Source organism: Eptatretus burgeri, chromosome 14 (assembly GCF_056783735.1).
Source record: "Eptatretus burgeri isolate ZD-2024b chromosome 14, Ebu_testis_v1, whole genome shotgun sequence".
In the NCBI taxonomy this organism is placed as follows: Eukaryota; Metazoa; Chordata; class Myxini; order Myxiniformes; family Myxinidae; genus Eptatretus; species Eptatretus burgeri.
This window is the reverse complement of record NC_140974.1, coordinates 48,143,300-48,154,167: the sequence shown is the minus strand read 5'-3', so window position 1 is coordinate 48,154,167 and position 10,868 is coordinate 48,143,300. Positions and strand designations below refer to the sequence as shown.

The following is a 10,868-nucleotide window of genomic DNA, read 5'->3' as shown; positions in this document are numbered from 1 at the left end:
ATATATATTCATTCGTGACATCAAGGTTAGATTTCTGCAACAGTCTCTTTGCCGGGCTACCTGTACTGATACTCAATCATCTCCATTGTGAGCAGAATGCAGCAACGCGGCTTTTGATTGGAACAAAGACAGGATCACGTAACACCAATCCTCCAGGACCTTCACTGGATTTTTATCGAATCCAGTTTAACATCATCAGCCTTACATTTAAGGGGGTGCATAAACAGGCTCTAAAATACCTTCAAATGATCTCAGCTCGTTGCCTTCATCCTAGTATGCATTCCTCCGATGGTGCCCTGCACGTAACAGCGTTCTGGATAAAAGGTTACAGAGGCAGGTCTTACTAATTTCCAGCCAATCTTAGGACAATTGATAACTTTGAACAATTCAAGAGTGGAATGAAAGCCTTCCTTTTATGACGATGCTTCCATAGTCGACACAAGGAAGAACTGACAGCACCATTGAATGGCTTGTTGCAGATATATTGGCACTATATAGAGTATATGCTATGAACACACACACACACACACACACACACACACACACACACACACACACACACACACACACACACACACACACACACACACACACACACACACACACAAAAGAAATTACCTGTCCTGTCCAAGCTCCATCCACAAACCGATACTTGGCAAGCATGACATGTCTGTAATGGATTGGAAAGAGAGAGATGATGATAATGCCAGGGAACTACACTTTATATCTATTATATATCTTTATATCTACACTACTTATATTATATCTATATCTATATTTATTATATCTTTATATATATATATATATATATATATATATATATATATATATATATATATATATATATATATCCAGGGAACTACACTTTATATCTTTATATTGCAAACCATGGTGTCTGTCTGTTCATATGTCTCCCGTTGTTGGCAGCCGTTTCCCGCACGAAGCTGGAAAAGCTGCTGATTGGTTATTTTTGCATTTTCATTTCACTTTTCTTGATAAAATATAGTCAGTCACTTTATTGTCCCTTCCAGTTATCCTGAAAATCACCAAGAATATCGAGATTTAAAGTCGATTTAATGCAGATCTTCAAGGAGTAACACACTATTTAAAATAGCAATATTTTGCCCTCTTTTTTTTTTTTTAGACAAAACCAACCTCCGCCGCCTGATGCTGTACCACCATTTTGCGGTGGGTGGTTTAAGTAACCCAGATCACTTTAATCACTGGGGACGGATACGTTTGCTAGTATTATATAATATTTCTGAAACAATTTTGGATTTCCTCCAACACTTGCTCTTTTTGTCAATCCTTGCCATTCTCATGAAACGTATCCAATCTGTGGAAGATGAATAAAATGGAAGATTGTCTGAGGTGAGATGGAGTTTACTTGGATGAAGCTGCTGAATTTATGGTAGAGGAAAAGGGGTGGAAGTGTGAGAGTGGGAAGTTCTGCAATACATTAGAAGATCGTTATTTTTTAAAAGATTCACATTGAAGTTGGATTTTAACAGGAGGAATGTAAAATCATCTTGCCATGTGTGTGTCCATGTGTCAGTCAAGAACTTTTATATTTCGTCTCAGGTTTTAACTAGGGAACATGACATCTCTAACAAGAAGCCAGTTTATACCTACTTGTGCTCGGCATACACTTCCATGTTTTACCTGTAACACTCATGAGAGAGCCTAAATTGTCTTTTTGTTGTTGTTGTTGCTTGTTTTGTACATGAAGTCAAGGCTCATGGAAGAGCTCGAACAAAGAACGAATCAGGATGCAACAGAACAAAAAAAAAACCCAGCAGAAATCGAGGGGGGAAACAGCAAAAGCAAGTTTGAGGGATAAGATAGACTGTCGGGGTAAGAAGATACGCGCACACTTGGGGTTTTCCTTCCCTTTAGTGTACATATGTTGTTCGTGGTGTCAAACTCGGCGCATTCTCTAACAAGCGTAATCCAGGGTCATGAACGAACGTACAGGTCAGCAACCACTCAAATGGATCTTTGTCAGTTGGTGTCTGTAACTTATAAGTGTTGTTATCACCACATCAACAGCATCACGTTTTTGAAATTTGTATTTCGAACAAACAGATACAAAGTGAAATAAGGAAATTCACCGCCACATACAATGTCCATCTACGATTTCAACGTCGAGTTATTTCTACCGCCCAGTGTCTCTGTCCTGCTGGTACAACTCACATGTGTTCACTTCGTCCTTCGGGTCCTGTCGATCCTTCGATTCCTGTCGTGGTATCCTCTCTCGCATGCTGGGCCATCAAGATGATTAAAGAGTTCAAAGGAATTCTTTTCCGAAACACAATAATCTCAATGAGTTTTAATTAACGTGATTATAATCAGCTCCATGCTTTAACAACCGCTCTGGACATTAACATTTCATTCATTCATCAGAGTTAAATCGAGCATGAGGACGATCAAAACTCACGGCTCGTCACATCACCCGTCTCTCCACATCTCCCTCTCGCGGGTTTATATAGTATCACAGAACAATCGCGTGCTTTCCAGCAAATGCGATTCTCGTTCATACCAGAAGTTTCATCTGAGAACATTCCAGCATCTTCATGAATCTCACCAGGCAGTTTGCAGTACAATACTGCCCTCTCATCAAAATTAGTTCATTACATGAAGCAGTTTATATTACCATTTGCTGATGTGTGCGAAACAAAACTTAAAACATGTAACCTTCAATTTTAATCGAACATTTACAAGCATTTACTCATTCGTAAATTTACCACAACATATAGCTTTTCACTAAAAAGCTCTTTTTTAAACTGAAAAGCTCTATAGCTTTTAACAACATATAGCTCTAAAAGATTTGTTCGACAGGAACTACCTTTGGTAAACCCCTGCTGACTACCTTAAATTAGTTTGTATTTATTTGAAAGGTTCCTCATCCGGTCCTTAATTAATGTCTCCAACACCTTCCCCACAACTGAAGTCAAACTAACAGGTCCATAGTTTCCCAATTCTTCTCTGGATCCTTTCTTAAATAATGTTGTTACATTTACTACTCTCCAATCCTCCGTTACCTGTCCTAACTCCAGTGAACTATTGAAAATATCCGTTAATATCTCGCTTACCTGCTCAGCCACCTCCGTCAATACTCTCAGGTGCATATTATCTGGCCCCAGAGCCTTATCTTCTCACAGCAGGTAATCTAAGAGAAGCTAGGTAATCTAAGCTGTATCCCTTTTAAATGATGTAACCAGCAGCCAGGGGCTGCATACTTTCAGAACAGAACCTCTTTAAGGCTGCTAAATGTTCATCGGAACTTCTTTAATGCTGAATCATTTACTGCTCATTATTAAGATCAATCTTTGATCCACACAATCCTCCAAGCCAGCCAATTATTTTTGAGATGTATTGTCATTTTACGACAATACTATATTTCCCTCCTAAATGTATTCAAGTTTGCTTGATCGTATCTCAAAGTTTGTATAAATATTTCCAGGGCCTTACAATCTTGTGGCAGTCAATATTTTAATCTCACCTCTTCTCCCTTTGTCTATATTATTCCGACAGTTGTACCTGTGCTTCTGGTGTTGTATTTTTTTTGTGTTTTTTCTCTCTTGTTTATAAAAAAAATCTTCGGTGCCTTCCACTGTCCTATGTAATTAGTCTAATCTTGTTCTTCCATGCACCCAGAGACACGCATCTTGCAGCTGAGGCCAAACCTTGGCATGAAGGCCTCGATCCTCCTGGAGAAAACTGGATGAAGCTTCCTGGTGCTCTGCATTCAACGTTGAACTCTTTGCAGCAGCAAATCAATATGTCTGTCAAACTTCGCTAATCTCCACATTTATGTCAAACAAGAACTTTACATGTTTAGAACTGTTAAACCAATCTCCATCTTCAATATAATGTTTTTCCTCACCAATAATGATTAGTTTTTAATGTTTTTTCGATTTCAGACAAGCTGAAGAACTGCAGAGAAAGAAAGAGCTGCTTGAGAAAGAAAATCTTGAAACACCAAGCTACAAGAAGACAAAGTCTCCACTATAGTCAAAAGACCCAAAGCCAAACACCAATTCTGTGTATGTTAGAGTAAAGTATTCCAGTATACCTTGTGTAAATAGTTTAAAAGGCTTCTGTTGAGAAACAGCTTCCTTTCCAGGAAACAGTTCTGAATACATCTGGGATATAGGAAGTGGTATGAGTAATAATTAGTTTGGAGATAACTATTGGGAATAGACTTATTAAGATAGCTCCAAGGTAGCACACTTGCCTTCGATTCCCAAGCCAACTCTAAACTGTCACCATGATGCATCACAAGCAGGGCTCCCGTGGAGATGCGAAAGATCCCACAGTATTTACAAGGAAATCTAACAAAGGTGGAGGCTATTCAGCCCATCATACCTGCGTGAACATCACACTAATTTGTCCACACAAGATCCAAGGAAGAAAATGCAAAAAAAAGTTTTTAATTAAAGAAATAAATTGTTGTTTGTTTGTTTTTGTTGTTGTTTTATTTTGTTTTGTTTTGTTGTTTTTTTTTGTATTTTTTTTCTTCTTCCCATCAGGGGAGATGGGGCATGGGCTTGGTTAAAAACACATATCAACCACACAACCCCCCTTGACAAGACCCCCACCAACAGCACTCCGTACACAATCACCCATCAATGCTCAAATTACCTAAAAGTCTTATCAACATCCCCACACCCCTCCATCTCCATAACTTCCAGGTACCATTCTAATTCTAATTTAAACATATCTACTTTTTCTGCTGCCACTATCTTTCCAGGGAGGCCATTCCATGCATTAACTACTCTCTGAGTGAAAGTCCCACTGCCTTACAACCGTCTTAACTCTCCTCTTCTTTATTCTCAGGCTATGGCGCCTGGTCCATCACTGTCTTCTCTGTTGAATAATTAATCTGCACTTATTATATCGATACCTTTCATTATCTTAAACATCTCTATCATATCTCCTCGGAACCTCCTCCTTTCTAGTGAATAAAGCCCCGTCTTCTTCAGCCGCTAATCATAGCTGAGTCTAGCTAGGCCCAGAATCAATCTAGTAAGCCTCCGCTGAACCCTCTCTATGGCATCTATGTCCTTCCGGAACTGTGATGATCAGAACTGCACACCACATTCTAAATGTGACCTCACTAAATTCCTGTACAATGTTAACACCACCTCTTTTGATTTATAATTGACCCCCCTCTGAAAACAACCTAAAACCCGATTTGCTTTACCTTTAGCTGCCTGACATTGTGCTTCCTGCTTACCTCCCGTATTTATTACCACCCCCAAATCCTTCTCCTGTGTGACACGCTCCAAAATTACCCCTTGCATCCTGTAATCTCTATTTTCATTGTTCTTTTTTTATTTTTTTTTATTTTTTATTTTTTTTTTTGTATACCTTGGTCGAGGCTCGTATGAGAGCTAACACACAACTCACAGCAAGGAGGCATGAGACAAGAGGGGCGGGAGTGGAAGGGACAAAACATTGGGGAACAGACACAGGTGAACTGTGGAAGGGAGAGGGATGGGGATGGGACGGGGAACATGGCGAGGGGAAGATGGACATTAAAGGGACTTTCAGGAAGGAAAGCAGGAGAATTGAAGGAAGTGGGCTTGGGTGGATTATCGGGGGTAGAAAAGATCGAGGATTTGGATGGGGGAAGATAAGAGGTGGTGGTGAACAGCTGTTTTGAAAGCCTGAAGGGAAGAATGGGAAAGAATAGAGTGAGGAAGTTTATTCCAAAGGCGGGAAAAAAGAGGAATGAAAGAGTGAAGATGAGCAGTGATTCGTGATTTTGGTAGTTTTACCAGAAGGGGGTTGTTGGCGGACCTTGAGCGCCCTGTGGAAATGTGGTTGGGACAAATCGCAGAGAGAGCAGGGGGGGGGCAAGGCTGGAGAGGAGTCGGTAGAAGACAGAAAGACCACCGACCAACCTGCGGTGATTGAGTGAGAGGCCCAAAGACTCAGCTTCATTGCGGGAGATGCCAATGATCTTAAAAGCCCTGGTTTCGACAGCGTGAAGTCGAGAAAGGTGGGAGGCAGGAGCACCAGCCCAGAGGGGAGAGCAGTACTCCATCAGGCTACGGACAAAAGCTTTGTAAGTGGTCAGGAGCTCAAGAGGGCCGAGGAAGGACTTTGCACGACGGAGGATTCCCAGTCGGCGACTGGCTTTTGAGGCAAGGTTGGAAATGTGACTTTCCCAGGAAAGGTCATGGCAGATAGTGAGACCCAGAAGCTTGAAAGAAAAGACTTCTTCCAGAGGATTGTTGAGAAAGTGGATGGGGGTTTTGTAAATGGTCCTTCCGAAGAGACATAGTGAGAGTGTGAGATTTGTCTGGATTGAAAGACATGTTCCACGTGTTGGACCAGTTTGTGATTTTATCCAGATCTGCAGTGAGCGAAGAAGCTGCTGCTTGCCGGTCTGAGGGATGACAGATGGTACGGCAGAGGGTTGAGTCATCGGCAAAGAGAAATAGAGGATTTTCCAGAGAGTCCGAGAGATCATTGATGAAAACCAGAAAAGAACAGGGCCCAGAACGCTACCTTGAGGAACTCCAGCCTGCACAGGAAGAGGGGATGAAAGAACTCCATTTAGGGCCACACGTTGACTGCGACAGGAGAGGAAGTTCTGCGAGCCATGAGTGGAGATGGCCTTGAATACCATGGGCAGAGAGTTTGGTGAGTAGGGCAGGGTGCCAGACTGTGTCAAAAGCACGTGATATGTCCAGGGATACGGCTCGGATTTCCTGTCTGGCATTGAGGACCTCCATCCATTGATGGGAGAGCAGTAGTAGCATATCTAGGGTAGAGTGACCTGGTCTGAAACCAAATTGATGATTGGAAATCAAGCCATTGGAGAAGAGGAAGGATTTCATGTCTGAAGCGATGATGGATTCCATAACCTTGCTGATGATTGGGAGAAGGCTGATTGGTCTATAGTTACAGGGATCTGTTTTGCACCTTTTTTATGCAGGGCAGTGATGTTAGCAGATTTCCAAGCAGATGGCAGATGACCTTGGGAAAATGAGAGGGTGAATAGAACAGAGAGAGGGTGAGCAAGAGCAGAAGAGCAGGCTTTGAGGACACGTGGGCTGATGCCGTCTGGACCGGTTGCAGAATCTGACTCGAGGTTTGAAAGCAAGCTCTCCACCTTGTTAGGAGAAAAGGATACAGAGTCCAGGGACAGTTGGGTGCGACTGGGTAAAGTGGGTAGAGATAGTGATGGGTTTGGGACACAAGATTTAGCTGCAAACACCGAGTTTAGACATTCAGCTTTATCACGTGTGGAATCAGCAGTGCGGCCATTTGAGGTAAGGGAGGGGATGGAGGGGGAACATACACCAGAAACAGATTTGATTAAACGCCACCAGGATTTTGAGGAGGGAGAGAGGTTTGAGAGTTCAGACTTGAGATGAGAAAGATGTTGTTTTCTGGCTCTCCTGAGGGTAGCTACACACTTGTTCCGAGCTTTGTGGAAAGAACTGAGATTGCTCTCAGTTGGGTTTGCTTTCCATGAGGCAAAGGCAAGTTGTTTCAGGACAACTGCCTCGCCACAAGCTTCAGTAAACCAAGGGCGGGAGGAAGGGTAAGACAACTGAACACGAGAGGGGATAAATCTGTGCATGAGGGAGAGCAAGTTTCTTTGAAAGAATTCCCAGGATGAGTTGATGTTTGAGAAAGTAGTGATAGGAGACCAGTCTGTAAGTTTGATGGCTGCTCGGAGACCCTGCCAGTCGGCTTGAGTGAAATGCCAGACTCGACGGCGGTGAGGTGGTTCTCTGATAACAGCCAGAGAGATGTCCACTTTAATAAGGACGTGGTCAGAAGAACCAATTGGAGCGAAGGAAGAGCAGCAGATATTGTCAGGGAAATTTGTCAAAATCAGATCCAGAAGAGATGGAGTACCATTGGTTGAGATCCGGGTCGGGAAGTTGGACCGATTGAGTCAGTCCCAATGAGTCACAGAAAGCTTTTGCTGATGTCCCATGGCAGGTGAGAGAGGTACCCACACCTAGCCAACTGGCGTGATGACAATTGAAGTCGCCACATAAGAGGAAGAGAGAGTTTGGATGAGAAGATAGAAGATGGTCCATGTTTTCGGATAGTGAGGTGTAGATGGAGTCATCACTGTTCGGTGGACGGTACAGTACACATATAAACATGAGGTGGGAGTGGAGGGGAAGCCGAAGCCAGAGGTATTCCTGGGGTGTGGGGGAGTGAGAGCAGTGCAGGGAGAGTGGGAGGAATAGAGTCTTTGATGAAGAGAGCAACACCTCCACCAGGACGAGGCTCAGGTCTGTCATACCGTAAGAGGGAGTAACCAGGGAGAGATACTTGGGAGTCAGACACGTCTTGGGAGAGGAAAGTTTCTGTTAGGCAGATAATGTCTGGTTTGTCAGTGGCAACCTGCATGGAAAGATCTGAAAGGTGTGAGCGAAGGCCCCGGATATTTGAGCTCCACACTTTTAATGAAGAGGTAGGGAGGAGGCTTTTGGTGCAGGAGGTGGAGGGGGCGGGGAGGGTCGGACGAGGGACGAGGGGGGAGGTAAGGAGGGTTGCTGAAGGAGTGTGGGGTATTGCAGAATAGCGAGGGGAGGGGGCCTAATGAGGAGGAGAAAAGGCTCTGTGGTGCTGTGAGAGAGGGGGGGACAAGAGACAAGGAAGATGGCAGTTGAGGATTTGAGGAGGTGGAGTGAAGAGATGGAGGTGAGAGGGCAGTGGAGGGAGGCAGGTTGGTGGATGAGAGGGGGGCAACTTAGATAAGGAAGAGTGAGGGGGATGAAAGGTGGGAGAAAGGTGAGGGGGGAATTTTTGAAAGAGGTGAGAGGGAGGCTTGGAGGGAGAAGAGTGGGATGGTTGCTTTGAGAGTGAGAGTGAGGGGTGAGGGGGTGAGTTGGCACTGAAGTTGGAAAAAAGAATGGTTGATGGAAAGCGAGCATCCATGGCAAACTGTGGTTTTTAAAAGTTTTAGGTCAGAGATACGATTTAACACAATTCTTGATGGATGCAATGAAGGCGAATTCAGAGCATGGAGAGAAGAAGCGCTGTAATAGTTGGATTTTTTAGGCAAGGAATGAAGGAGAGGTCGAAATGAGAGCAGTCTGTTAAAATAGCAGAAGAGTAGTGCATTGTGAAACAGTAAAGAGTACCACATGTGTGAGAGAGGAAGATGAAGCATTATAAGATCGTTTTTGTTGTTAATATTAATGTATGAGAGAGTTCAACAGATTAGGTCATGGAAGTGTAAAAAAAAAAAAAAAAAAAAAAAAGAAATCGAGGAAGACGAGGAGGAAGTTAAGAGGAAGAAGTAGCAGAATCGGGAGAAGGTTGTTGTTGTTGTTGTTGTTGGGTTTTTTTTTTTTTTTTTTTTTTTTTTTGAGATAAGAAAGAGATTAGTTGGGAGAATGGGGGATATTTGGAAAGTGGGGAGGATGAAAAATGAAGGTAATGGGGAGGATAGAAATTGGAGGTAATGGGGAGAAAAAACAAACAAACAAAAAAAAAAAAAACGATCGAACACCAAGTGGAACCGGTAGGCCTCAAGCCTAGGACTAGGCCTCAAACACCAGGTGAGAACGTCGACATAAATACTCACAAAATAGCACGATTTTTGAAACAAAACCGAACTAGGAACACACATTAACATGTAGGTGAGAAAATTAAACAGTTAAAACGGGACAAATAACAACCGGAACTTAACTTTGAGAATGTCAGCAGGGAGCCCCAAAGGAGACCTCTTGCCGCTCAAAACCGGAACCGGAAGTCTTTCCATCCCCAACACCTTACACTTGCTCAGGTTAAATTCCATCTCCCAATCTTTTGCCCAATCTATACAAGCAGCAATACTTTCCTGTATCTGATCACCACCCCCTCTGCTATCCACCTTACCTCCAAGCTTTGTGTCATCTGCAAATTTGGAAAGCATATTATTTACCCCATTATCCAAATCATTGATGTAAATAATGAATCGTATCTTTTGCAAGAGGAGGCCATTTTGTGCCCTGGACAAATTTTGACGACATCCTTGCCACGACTGTTGTGAAAGGCAATGGCAAACAACTCAGTGTATCATTTGCCAAGAGACTGCTTCAGTGGCACCGAACACTCTCGAAAGAGCAAGGATACTGGAATTGGTGGTTGAAATATGCAGGATATGGACAAAATACACACAGGTTGAATTAGTGAGATGGCAGAAGTGTTGCTGCGACTATGTCCACCTCATCTCGTTACCTTCTACATTTCCTCCTGATGTGGGTGGTTTTTTCCTCAACGTCTGTCCTTGTCTCACTTGTCCCTCATTTCTCCTTTGAGTGCCTGGTTTGCCACCCCCCAACCAATTTTTCCTCCTTGGACTTCCTCTGCCTCCTACTCAGAAAAAAAGTTTCTCTGACATTTTGGAATATGTATTGTTTCCCACGGATACAATAATTGGTATCAGTGGGAAACAGTATTTCACAATTTCCAGAGAGTCACTTTTTTGGGGACCTCTGGTTATGTGCGTGTGGATGACTGATCGGCACTCGCTCCTTCCAGTTCATATAAGCTACGTTCCACGGACCTGATATGTTGTGTTTTACGGTCTTATTTTAATTCCTCTTTTGCTGGTCGTGTTTTTCATCAGCTTTTCTCTCCCAAACCACATTTTGTTGTGTTGAATCGTCAAGTTCATGTCTTGGTAAATTCCGGCTGACTGGTGATAGTCAGGTTGTGTTGGTTTTTAGATCCTCGTGGAGGATCTCTAAGTCTTACTCACGTTGTTGTTCTTCATCTTCTTGTTGTGGACTTTTTTGTTTCACAGCCGGGCAGTTCCATAAATTTGTCAACCAGGGGGTCAATATTTCAAAATGAAATTATCAGCACAAATTATATATCATTTTGAAGGGAATTGTACA

At 42.9% G+C, this 10,868-nt stretch overlaps 1 long non-coding RNA gene across 1 annotated transcript; it reads right to left on the bottom strand.

Moving 5' to 3' along the window:
- Window positions 1-238: 238 nt before the first annotated feature.
- On the bottom strand, window positions 239-2,758 carry LOC147013131 (uncharacterized). Its single transcript, XR_015051000.1, has 3 exons — window positions 2,194-2,758; window positions 619-670; window positions 239-313 (listed from the first exon to the last, which is right to left on the bottom strand). It is a non-coding gene; the product is annotated as an uncharacterized LOC147013131 (long non-coding RNA).
- Between the last annotated feature and the right edge of the window lie 8,110 nt (window positions 2,759-10,868).